Source organism: Condylura cristata, unplaced genomic scaffold (genome assembly GCF_000260355.1).
Source record: "Condylura cristata isolate star-nosed mole 26May11 unplaced genomic scaffold, ConCri1.0 scaffold00007, whole genome shotgun sequence".
Taxonomy (NCBI): Eukaryota; Metazoa; Chordata; class Mammalia; order Eulipotyphla; family Talpidae; genus Condylura; species Condylura cristata.
This window is the reverse complement of record NW_004567108.1, coordinates 35,250,591-35,262,196: the sequence shown is the minus strand read 5'-3', so window position 1 is coordinate 35,262,196 and position 11,606 is coordinate 35,250,591.

Sequence of the window (11,606 nt, the reverse complement as noted above, 5' to 3'; positions counted from 1 at the left end):
AAAGTGTCCAGAAAAGAGGAAATTTATGCAAAATGAAAACAGACCAGTGGTTCCCCTCAAATGGGCTGAAAGAAAAAAATGTGGGAGTGGAAAGTCTCTAAAACTAGGTTGTGTTGATGGTTGCCCAAGTCCATAATTTTATTAAAGATTACTGAATTGTTTCTAAAAAATCATTGGAAACAATGATGTATGGACCTTGCTTGTATATGATTCTAACAAACCAACTATAAAAAGACATTTCTGAGATAGCCAAAGAAAGCTGAGTTTAGACTAGAGGATATAAAAAAAATGCTAATTTGGGGGTATAAACAGCATACATGTTCATATTTTTGAGATGCTGAAATATGCATATTTAAGTGCACTTTAATATATGTAATACAACAGAAAAATAGGGGGAAAAGGATGAACCAAATAAGATAAAAATCTAAATTTATTGAATCTGGGTGATGGGTATAGATCATTGTACTTTCTTCTCTACACTTGTGTATGTTTGAAATTTTTTGCAATCAAAAAAATGAATGGCTACAATACCTTCTCATTGTGAATGCTATAAACCAAGTCAATGATGAGTTCGCAATTCCCCAATATTACCAGCAAATATGATACCAGGTTATTTAAAATATTTTAAAGTTATTTAAATCCACACAGTATGGGTGAGGCGGTATACAATCTATTTCTCTGAATCATACTGTGATGTAAACCAATGCTACCCTTAATAAAAAAAAAAAATCTGTACAGTAAAAACTAATTGGTTCCTTCTAAGGCAACATCTGAAACTTTAAAAAAATCTAAACAGGCCCTCCCTGGTGGCGCAGCGGGTTGGAGCACAGCACTGAGAAGCTAAAACCACTTCCGCATGAGTTCGATCCCCGCCTGCCTCAGAGGTGACCACATGGCACGGCAGACCTCTCCAGACCGCCCGCTGCTCCCCTCAGCAGTGTACTTTGTCGATCTGCCTGTTCTGCTCCCCACTCTGTCTCTGGTGAAACCTCTTACCGCCCCTGAGCCTCTGGCCTATACCCCAGCTCTGTATGCACAAATAAATAAATCTTTAAAAAAAATCTAAACAGTGGGCTTAGGTACAATGGATGTGTGTGTATTTGTTTCCTACTACCTAAATTGAGTCTCTTGCTTATTACATATTTGACACTGTCCACCATCCAGGTCATATAATAAATCCATCAGCATTCTCAGTAACTAGCCTGTTAAAAATATGCTTGGCACCAATACAATTTATTCAAGCCTGCTCAACAGCTTTTCCTTTGTGCACATCTGCAAGTTTTCTATGCACATCTGCATACAGCATCCACAACCATGATCTGCATTGTAATTAATATAGATCATCTGACCAGGTCCACAGGGTTTTAATGTATAACAGTATTTGAGATCTACAGGGAACTCAGGATATAATGGGGGAAAAGTAAGGCTAATTTCAGATCAGGCACTGGACAAGCTTTAAATGGTAAGATGGTTGCTTTCCTGGAGGTAAGAGCTAAGCTGGGGGAGAGGGGGAGGAAAAAGGGGGACAGGGGTGGGGGGGGAGGGGGAGAAAGAGGCATCTCTACTTCAGTCAGTCACTTCCCTTTACACATGGGAAGACGTGCCATCTAAGAAAGGTTGCAGACTTGTTTTGTAGGATAGCAAATAAGCCAGTGGGGAGACAGTTTCTGCTTGATATAAGAATATTTTAGAAAAAATGGGCTCCCTTAAAAGGTGGTGAGCTTCTGTTCTCTTGGACATGCCTAAGTTAATGCTAAATGATCATTTGGTCTACTATTTTATTAATTTAACCAGTAATATTAATATATTACCTTCCTTCCTACCTTGACATTCATACACATAGCAGTATTTACTACTGTTACAACACACAACATTCATTTGAAAGTACTTTTTACACATAATTGCTTCAGCATTTCAAGGTAGCAGATAAGTAGCTCACACATACCAATATGACTATTTGTACATGGCAAATCATTTGACTACTCTCACTTTTTTGTATCAAAATCAAAGCTGTGTTTTTTCCATATTACCACCTCGGCACTGTTTATTCAACAAATACTTTTTGCCATCTAATCAGTATCAGTTATCATGTACTCCTGAGCACTCCTAAAATCAATCATCAATGCAGACAAGTTATATGTCCTGGGCTTGATTCTCCCTATACACAGGTTTCATAGGCTCAATCAACCCCATGCTCAAGGTCACTTTCTACTATCACATACAAGGAAGCTTCCATTTTCCCTCTTCCTTTTACCCCCAATTACCTGAGGGACATGTGGGCAACATGTCCAGCTGTTGCTTCTTCCCAGCCCAGCCCTCAACTCTGGATGCTCCGAGACAGCAGCAATTTGAACACAGAAGGATAAAGACTGCCTGTCTAGAAGGAAGAACAGGATTGCCATGTAGGAGAAGAAAGAACTCAAACCAAGATATTACTCAGGGTATTTAAATACTCTGGATATTTCAAAGCAGAAGACTAAAAAAGAAAAAAAAATGGGAGGTTTTTTTTGTTTGTTTGTTTGTTTTTACAAAGGTTGGTGAAGATAGAAGACCCTTTTAAAATTTAAAACCAGGATATGGAAAAATAGCATAGTAACTCTAGAATCCAGGTCTTCAATCAGTGAGAAATGCTTCTGTGTACTTTCAGGCAACCAATCTCAAAGGGAACCTATAAAACTTTGGTTATTCCAGTAAAACTGCTATTTATTGATGGGACACTGAGGAAGGGAAGAAATTACTACTGATACTTTCCTTTTTTTTCTGTGAAATATATCCAAACAAAAGATTAATATAAAGAATAAGAAAAATACCTGTGTTCCTCTCTAATGAACAATGTTTTTTCTTTACTCCTTTTCCTCCAACTCCTGGTGCATCCCTAAATAAATAAAGTATATTAAGCTGGAGGCACTAGTCTCAAGCGTGGTATAATTTCCTTAAATTGCAGAATGCCCCTGTGCAAATGCTCTACCTCCAATATCATTCTTACTTGCCTACTAAGGAATGCTTAAATTATTTAAACAGATTAAGATAGTCTTTCTATACTAGTGTGATTAAAATAGAAGAGTTAACATACGTTTTTAAATCTACTCAGTTAAAATGTAAATGGCAGCAGCTAATTTTCTATTTTGATAGAAAAGAAATGTCCTATTTTGAAAAAGAAGGTCCTATGACAAGATGTCAGGGAGGAAAGCCAGCCAAAAGCTCCCCCAAACTTCACATACTTGATTGGTTTACCCTGCCCTTGAACTCTTTGCCTTCATCCATGTATGAGAGAGGTTAAGGAAAGATACTTGCTGGTCTGTGTACATATGCTCATCTGAACAGGCAGGAGGCTGTCATTCTTTTCATTCTACCATGTGATCATAAACACCAGGCATTACCTTGGCAACTGAATAAATTAGCTACTACCCACAGCCACTCTTAAGTATTTGTCTAACCCTCTTGTTAACTTTAGATTTCATTTAATACTAGTTCCTTATATAATAAATCTAACCAAAAGTTACTGTTTCCTATAAAAGGTCTAAATTGACTATTCTCTAATTTACACTTTCTAGTTAAATCCATGAGATAACAATATTTAACTGGATGATATAAAACCCCATGGCACTAATAAGTTTAGGACAGAGGTAACATCCCTTTATAGTCATAATTTGTGTATGGAAAGTTAAATTCTTGAATGCCATAGTCTTCCTTTACTAATCTGAAAAATAATTCCCATCAATACCAACCTACTTACCCAGGTTCCCTTACTAGAAGGCTAGCGATGTTCTCAGTGGTGACCCCTTTATTAGAATGCTGAAGTTCTATGATTGCCTTTCACACACACACACCCACCCCTGAACACAAATACTAACTAGGCTCAAAATCAGACCTCCCTTTCTCCTGTTCCCAGATAAAAGGACAATACCTTGAAGGGAGGCATTAGACAAAGACCAAGTCTCTGTAAATACTTTTTTTTTTTAACTTACTTTTCCCACTCTAGTCAGTCCTTTAACATTATATAACATTATTAGAAATGATTAGCCTTGGAAAAGAACTTGAGAGATGAGTAGAAGCTCACCGCTGCTAAGTAACTAGATCAAAGAATTACTGACCAAGGATTACAACTATCTTTTTCAAACCTGCTGTATTTCTTCATGGTTACCCAACTATAGCAAAGTAGATAAAGGACAAGGATGATTCTTCTGTAACAAAAGGAAAAATTCTATCTTCTTGAGAAGCAGCAATTTTCTAATATATTATCAAAGCAACCACTACCAAAACCATAAGGTCCTGCCTTGCAGTTCTGCCTAAGGAGAAAATTCTCATCATAATGCTTCAAACATGAATTGTCTCCTGGCACACAAACAGTTCTCAGAGAAGCCATTGTGTTTATAATGAAAACGAAGCTCTTAAGTCTTCAATAGGGAAATCTAAGATAGCCGGTTTCCTGGCAAGTATGTGTTCTTCCCTTTTTTGTGAGAGACAATCCAGTCACTGGAGTTCCTAAGAGTGGCATATTAACTCTTCCAAGACACCAGAGCTTCATTTACTAAATTGCCTTTTTAAAGACTCAACATGGTACCCCAGTTCTTTGGAAAAGATAATTAGCCTCCCACAGGTGACTAGTTTACTCCAAGTGCACACTGTGTTCACTGCAGTTTGAGAATGATCTCATGGTGTTGTTGAGAGTAATCTATTTTTCACCTTAATAATCATGAATGTTCTTTATTTTAAAAGAGGGTATTTTTAAATGTCCCCTAGATAACAGAAAAGTACATTAAGCTAAAGCTAGATTCAACTTAATAACCATCCACTGAACACCTACTATGTGCCAGTCTATGCTAGATATTAGGCAGTTACATTGTTTCAATTTATCCATTTGAATTATCTAATTAATTAATTAATTAGATTTAATTAATTAATAAGCTAATTATATTAGCTTATTAATGACTACTAGTGTAAATATGGCAATGATCCACCATGGCTTGTCTTGGTCATTAGAGAATTGAATCTTCTCAATGGCTCCAAATTTAGGAGAACTTATTAACAGAATGTATCTCAGCAAACATACCTTATTGATCTGCAAATAAAACCTGGAATAAAAAATTCCAGGAAAGGGCCCTCCCTGGTGGCGCAGTGAGTTAAAGCACAACACAAGAGAAGCTTAAACCACTTGCATGAGTTCCATCCCTGCCTGCCCCGAGGTAACCACATGGCGCAGCAGACCTCTCCTGACCCGCCCGCTGCTCCCCTCAGCAGTGTACTTCGTCTGCCTGTTCTGCTCCCCACTGTCTCTGGTGAATCCTCTCACCATCCGCATCTCTAGCCTGTACCCCAGTTCTGTACGAATAAATAAATCTTTAAAAAAAAATCTTTTAAAAAAAAATTCCAGGAAAGTAGTGAAGAAAATCCTACAGGATAACCTTGAAATCCGATAATGTCTAGTTCCTTCAGCAAGACTTGCCCAGAGTTCTATCCCCAATGCTCTCCTGCTTCTTGACTTACTGCTACATTTCCAACATGGAGCAGAGTAGTTAGCACTTGACCAAACCATTACAATTTGCCTAGTTTACTTTCATTTTAAGTATGTATCTTGCCTACCCAATTACTCATAAGTTCCTCAAAAGTTTAGGTTATTTTCAAAAAAAAAAAAAAAGTTTAGTGGGGAATGGGATCAAAAACGAGGCGGTGGGGGGGGAGAGGGAAGTGCACGGGACGGGATTATGGGATTATGGTGATGTCACACCGGTGACTTGGTGATGGGAAACCCGTGGGGATTACAATTGAGATGGGAAAAAAAATGTACAGAATGATGTAAAAATAAACTGTTGTAAAATTAAAAAAAAAGTTTAGGTTATTTTCAATGTCCCAACCTCATTGACTTGCTGCTAGTAAACACAAAAGGTTTTTAATGCAAGTATGAAAAACATGTTAAAAAGGGAACTGAGTGTGTTTACCACAGGAAATAAGAATGTGGCAGAGATATCTTCCACTCACCCAATACCCATGTTTCCCTACATTTGCCAACCATCTTTTAATCAAGAGAAACCATGTAACTATGTAACTAGTTCTTACTTATTGATCCATGAGCAGAAGTTTCTACGCTAAAGGATTTGAGCTAATTCACAGCCTTCCAGTTCTCACTTTTCCTTCCCCAAAGCTGATGGAAACCCATAAGGTGGCCAACCCACAAGCTGAAAACAGATTGGATCACTGAGTCACCACAAAAGAGGGAGTTATTCTAGAAAATCACTTCACTCACAGTAGGGTATTTGTGACCAAGTTAGTGTAGGCAGCCAGCAAGCAAAGCAGGCAAATGAGAGTTCTGGGGCCTTTAGTAGCTTTTTCAAGTTTTAATGATCTTTCTATGACTCTTTGTAGTATGGCAACCAGGTGCAGAATAGGCAGAGTGGCCAGGGGTGTAGGGGAGTGAGGGGGCATCCAGGAGGCTGATAGACCTCTGGCAAATCTTCACTCACTCTGGGCTCTCATGGTCTCTTCTTGGGAGCTGTTCTCTACCACACTGTCCTTCTAGACTCAGTCTGTCAGCTCAAGTGCACCCACTTATACATGCCCACATCACACTCCAGGTGTCCACTGTCAGACACAAGTACCTTGAGCCCACATTCCCAAATGCCACCTGCATTCAAGGCTGCAGGTCAATGCCTTTAAGGCTAATACCTGCCATGAACAATTGTCATTTACCCTACACTAAGAAATAAACCTGTGTTAAGTCAGAGATAAGAAGTTTATCTAATAGCTCAGCATAGCCTGGTATTAGATTGACTAATAGAAACACTAGTAAAAATTTAAAAAGAAAAATCATTTCAGTTCCTGACATGTGATGTAAAGCCCTTAATGAGGCAAGACTACAGAAGATCAGGAGGCAAGCTAGGCTCAATAAACCACTTAGGCCAACACCTGATATCTATCCTGTGTTTAACCACAATCTGCAAGCAGGTTCTTGGCAGGAAGTGAAAAGGAGACAATGATCAGGGAATTTGAATTAAATGATTCAAAAATCTCTTTCAATGCTAAGATTGTATGCATCTACGATAGGTAGTTTTAGAGCACGGGGAGAACAGAAAAATAACAAATAGCTTACCTTGACCTGTGACTATTTAACCTTATACAGAAACATTAAATGACTCCTACCCCTCCTTTAAATCTCACAGGAAAAGACAAGCAACACCTGGAAGAACTGTTCCACTATAGCTATTCACTTGGAGTGTCTGTAGGAGACAAGCCCAGGAAGTTCCCCACAACCTTCTGGTACCATCGCCCTCTAGCAAAGTTTCAACAGGAAACACACTTGAAGCACCAAGGTGCTCAAGGATCCTTTCCACATCTACAAGCCACTCTCCCTCAAAGTATTCCCAAGACTAGACTCCAAGTTTCTTACCACCTCAACTCAGAGCTCATTTCACAAGGAGACAACTGCACTGTTAAAGAGACTTCACACATTAAAGAACCTTCACAGTGAACTAGAACTATGCTGAATTACTCTCTATAGAGGGTTAAGTTCAGGAGGAAAGTGTTTCTAAATTCCTGAGATTTTTTTTTTAATGCAGCTATCACATCCATCAAAATTCTTTTCTCACATCCATCAAAATTCATGTCTATTTTTTATATTATAAAAGTGGAATGTTAAACTGCTAAGTGAGCAAAGTTATTTTTTTCTTTGTAAATATTTTAAGAGAAAAAGCAATATCTACATTTCACACACAAAAGGTATTGCTGAAAGATCTTAAGGCCTGACTTAAAAAATTATTTCTGCCACATACTAACCAGGTGTGTGACCTTAGACAAGTTATTTAGCCTCTGAGTCTTAGTATTCCTCATTTGTAAAATAGGGGTTACAAGATTTACTCCATAAAACTGCCATGGTTTAGGCCCTCCCTGGTGGCGCAGCGGGTTAAAGCACAGCACTGAGAATCTAAAGCCGCTTCCGCATGAGTTCGATTCCCGCCTGCCCCGGAGGTGACCACATGGCGCGGCAGACCTCTCCTGACCCGCCCGCTGCTCCCCTTAGCAGTGTACTTCATCGATCTGCCTGTTCTGCTCCCCACTCTGTCTCTGGTGAAGCCTCTCGCCGCCCCTGAGCCTCTGGCCTGTACCCCAGTTCTGTATACACAAATAAATAAATCTTTAATTTAAAAAAAAAACTGCCATGGTTTAAATGAGATAATGTGCTCTGTAAACTAAAAAAAAGAGGGGGTTCGAATGTAAATCTCTGGAGAGAGAGTAATATAAGCACCTCATGGAAAATGTCATCTCAGAAATCAGGAGTGCCTAACAGGCAGGCTATGGATAATAAAGTAAGGGAAGCCAAAAGGAAGACTAGTTCAATTTTATTGAACAGATTCAGGATTTGTAATTTTGCTTTAATTTCAAAATATCAATATTTTGTGTTTTACAATCTAGAAGTATATTAATTTCACAAGAATCACAAATATTTTCAGTGTCAACGACTGAGTTTTTAATCTGACCTTTAATGCAACCTAAATAGATTCAATAAGGACACTAAATAAAAGCACATTAAAGCCCAGTGACATTTTAATGAAAGATATCAAGAATATACACTATATGTCATATGGGTTAATTATGTATTTCCAGGTACTTGTAAATTAATTCAACTCAGGTCTAAGTGAGGTTGTGGTACACAAGCAACTGCAACAAGTGTATCAAATCCAGTGCGGCTTTCAAGATGGAAACTTGGATATATGGAATATTTTCATTTGAATGGAAGATCAAGCTTAAATGCACAATTATGACATCAAAATCAAGAGGACCCTCTTTTTATCTCAAGCCTGAAATTCCTTAAAAGCATTTTCTAATACCAAGAATAATGAACAGCCACATACCAAAGACATTGTGGGGGTGGAGTGGGGAATGGGATCAAAAACAGGGGGGTGAGGAGGGAAGTGCATGTGATTATGGTGATGGCGCACAGAAGGGGGGGATTACAACTGAGATGGAAAAAAAAATGTACAAAATGATGTAAAAATAAACTGTTATAAAATAAAAATTTAAAAAAGCATTTTCTAGTCAATCTTATAAATCCATATCTTGTTTTGATAGCGCATGCATGAGGAAAAGCAAAAGGCATTGGTTCTGTTTGTCTCTGTAATGACCAAATGCTAAATAGGCCATGGTTCCTATGCCAAAAGCTCTGCACTGAAGAGTTAGCAGAGTCAAGCAGGGGTGCCCCCCTTTGTTGCTGTTTTGATTTTTAAATGAATCATAATTTCTGCACTGGATATGGAGATGGGTTTACAGCTATTAGCCATCATATTAATAATTTAGAAAATACATGCCCAATCACTTGTGTTCTTTCAATTCCCTATGAACACAGCTGCAACCTATAAGCAAGGGTGAATGGATATTTTTCAGATGAGATATTTGGGTTGAATTATTAGGATAGCCTGTACTACAAAATTACTAATAAACATTACTTCTGGCTCAATTTAGCCTGAACTCAGTGAACCTAGCCAATGGTGACAAATCAAAAATTCTGAAATGCCCGATGAATGAATCTAACTAATCAAGGAAGCCTGTAGGAAGTAGATGCCAGGATTAATGAGCCAGTGGTTTCACCATGCCATGCTGTTATTTCTTCACATAAATGCCTCAGATGAGATTACCTTTATGTCATGAAAAGGAGAAAAGGAAGGTTAAGTTCTTTTAACTGACAGGTTAACTACCACCATTACTTTGTGGGCTACATTTTTTTACACTAAAAATTAAAATGTAAATTCCGCAACATAAGTAAAAAAACATTTTTATTTTGGGGGCAAGCAGAAACTGAGGACATCAATAATAAATTGCCCCAAAGTTACAATTTCTTCTATATTCTCCATTCACATTTACCTTTATTTACCCAAAATGCCCAGCATTCTAGTTTGTATTCCATACCTAACATCATCTGTAGCAGGCTGAATTCCCATAGCCTATTTCTTCCACTATCAATGGAAGGTAAACTAAGCATAACATCATTACTATGCCATCAATTGTATGCCAAGTGTGATACTTAGCCAATATAGAGGAGAAAATAGACATAAGGATGAATATGTATATTCAAATAAACCAGTCATACAGTTATAATGTAATGAACTTTGACTTTTTCTAGCAGCATGTGGTTATAGTATTCAGTGCCAAACAGGCTACTCAACTACAAGTAGAATTCATTAGAGGCAGGACACCTAGCATGTTACACTATCTACCTTGTGTTCTGATATTAGTCATTATTATTTTCATTATCTTACTAAGTTCAGTTAGTTAATACTGTACCAATGTTAATTAAAAATAATGCTGATAAGAAGTGAAAAATAAGAATTTTTCTGGTGTTAGTTTTTTATCTCCCTCAAAAATCTTTGTCATACTCATGACAGATTCTTATGCCCTGGCTTTTATCTTGGCTACACTGTCAATAGTAATAATTTAGGCCAGGTTGCTTCCCTGTATGCTAATGGAACAGATAACACTGAAATATTCAGGATTCTTAATTCAAAAATCTATTGCCATAGAAACAAATATTATTCCAGCGTCAGGTCAAGTGAAAAACTCTGTACACTTTCATTATAATATTGACAAATAACCACTACATTATGAAATATAAGTATCTTTGAAAGCATCTATCACTTCAGTTGATTTGTAACTTTTCATCAATGTTCTGAGTTAGCCCATTTTTTTTTCAAATGAAAGATCCCATTTCCTTTGCCTTTGAGAAATACAATTTTTAAAGATTCCATTTAACATCCTTTATTGCATTCCTACATCATAAAGTTATGCTTTATAGCAGCATAAAAAAGCTATAAAATTAGCATCCTTGTAAACAACCTTCCATGCTCATTGGTGGAGCAATCTGTGATTTGTACTGATTTCTTAAATGTGACTTCAGATTACTATATTCACAATTTCAAGATTTAGAAAAGAGTACTAACCCAAGACAAAGGAGAAAATTCTGAAATGTAAAAACAAGGGAGTCTTTCTTAGCGACTAATATTTAAGAAATGTGGTTATTGTTGTTAAATTCTAGGGTGAGAGCCGAAATACACAACTGTTCCATATTTACGCAAAAATCACAATGAGCAGGTTTTTCTATTCTCACTTTAATAATTTAACGTTGTATCAAAAATATCTTCAGGAAAAGTAGACCTGAAATATTATAGGACCCCCAGCCACCAATTTTACTTCTAATTGAAATTTCTAGGGTAATATGATCATATGGTTTTTCTTTATCCTCGAAATCCTTTTTTTGTCTTCACCTGAGAGGAGATTCCATTGTATTCTCTTAATTGGGCAACAATTACAGAGCTCCTGAAATTCACCTGTGGCCCAGTGGTTATGAAACTATTCTAGGACAACGTTGTTAGGATTTCCACTCTGTGGCAACCACATGCGAAATGCTCCCAAGGGAAAACAGGGGTGAGTGCTCAATGCCTATAATGACCTTTCAATTTCAACCCACAAACTTGACTTTAGTTACTCTTCCGAAGGAAGTCCGTGACTCCTTTGGAATAGTGGCCTCCAAGTGTAATACACAATCGCAACCTTCCATCAAGCTACCTAAGTAAGAACCAGAGATGCAACTATCTGGGGGAAAGCCACTAGCACGTGGCTAA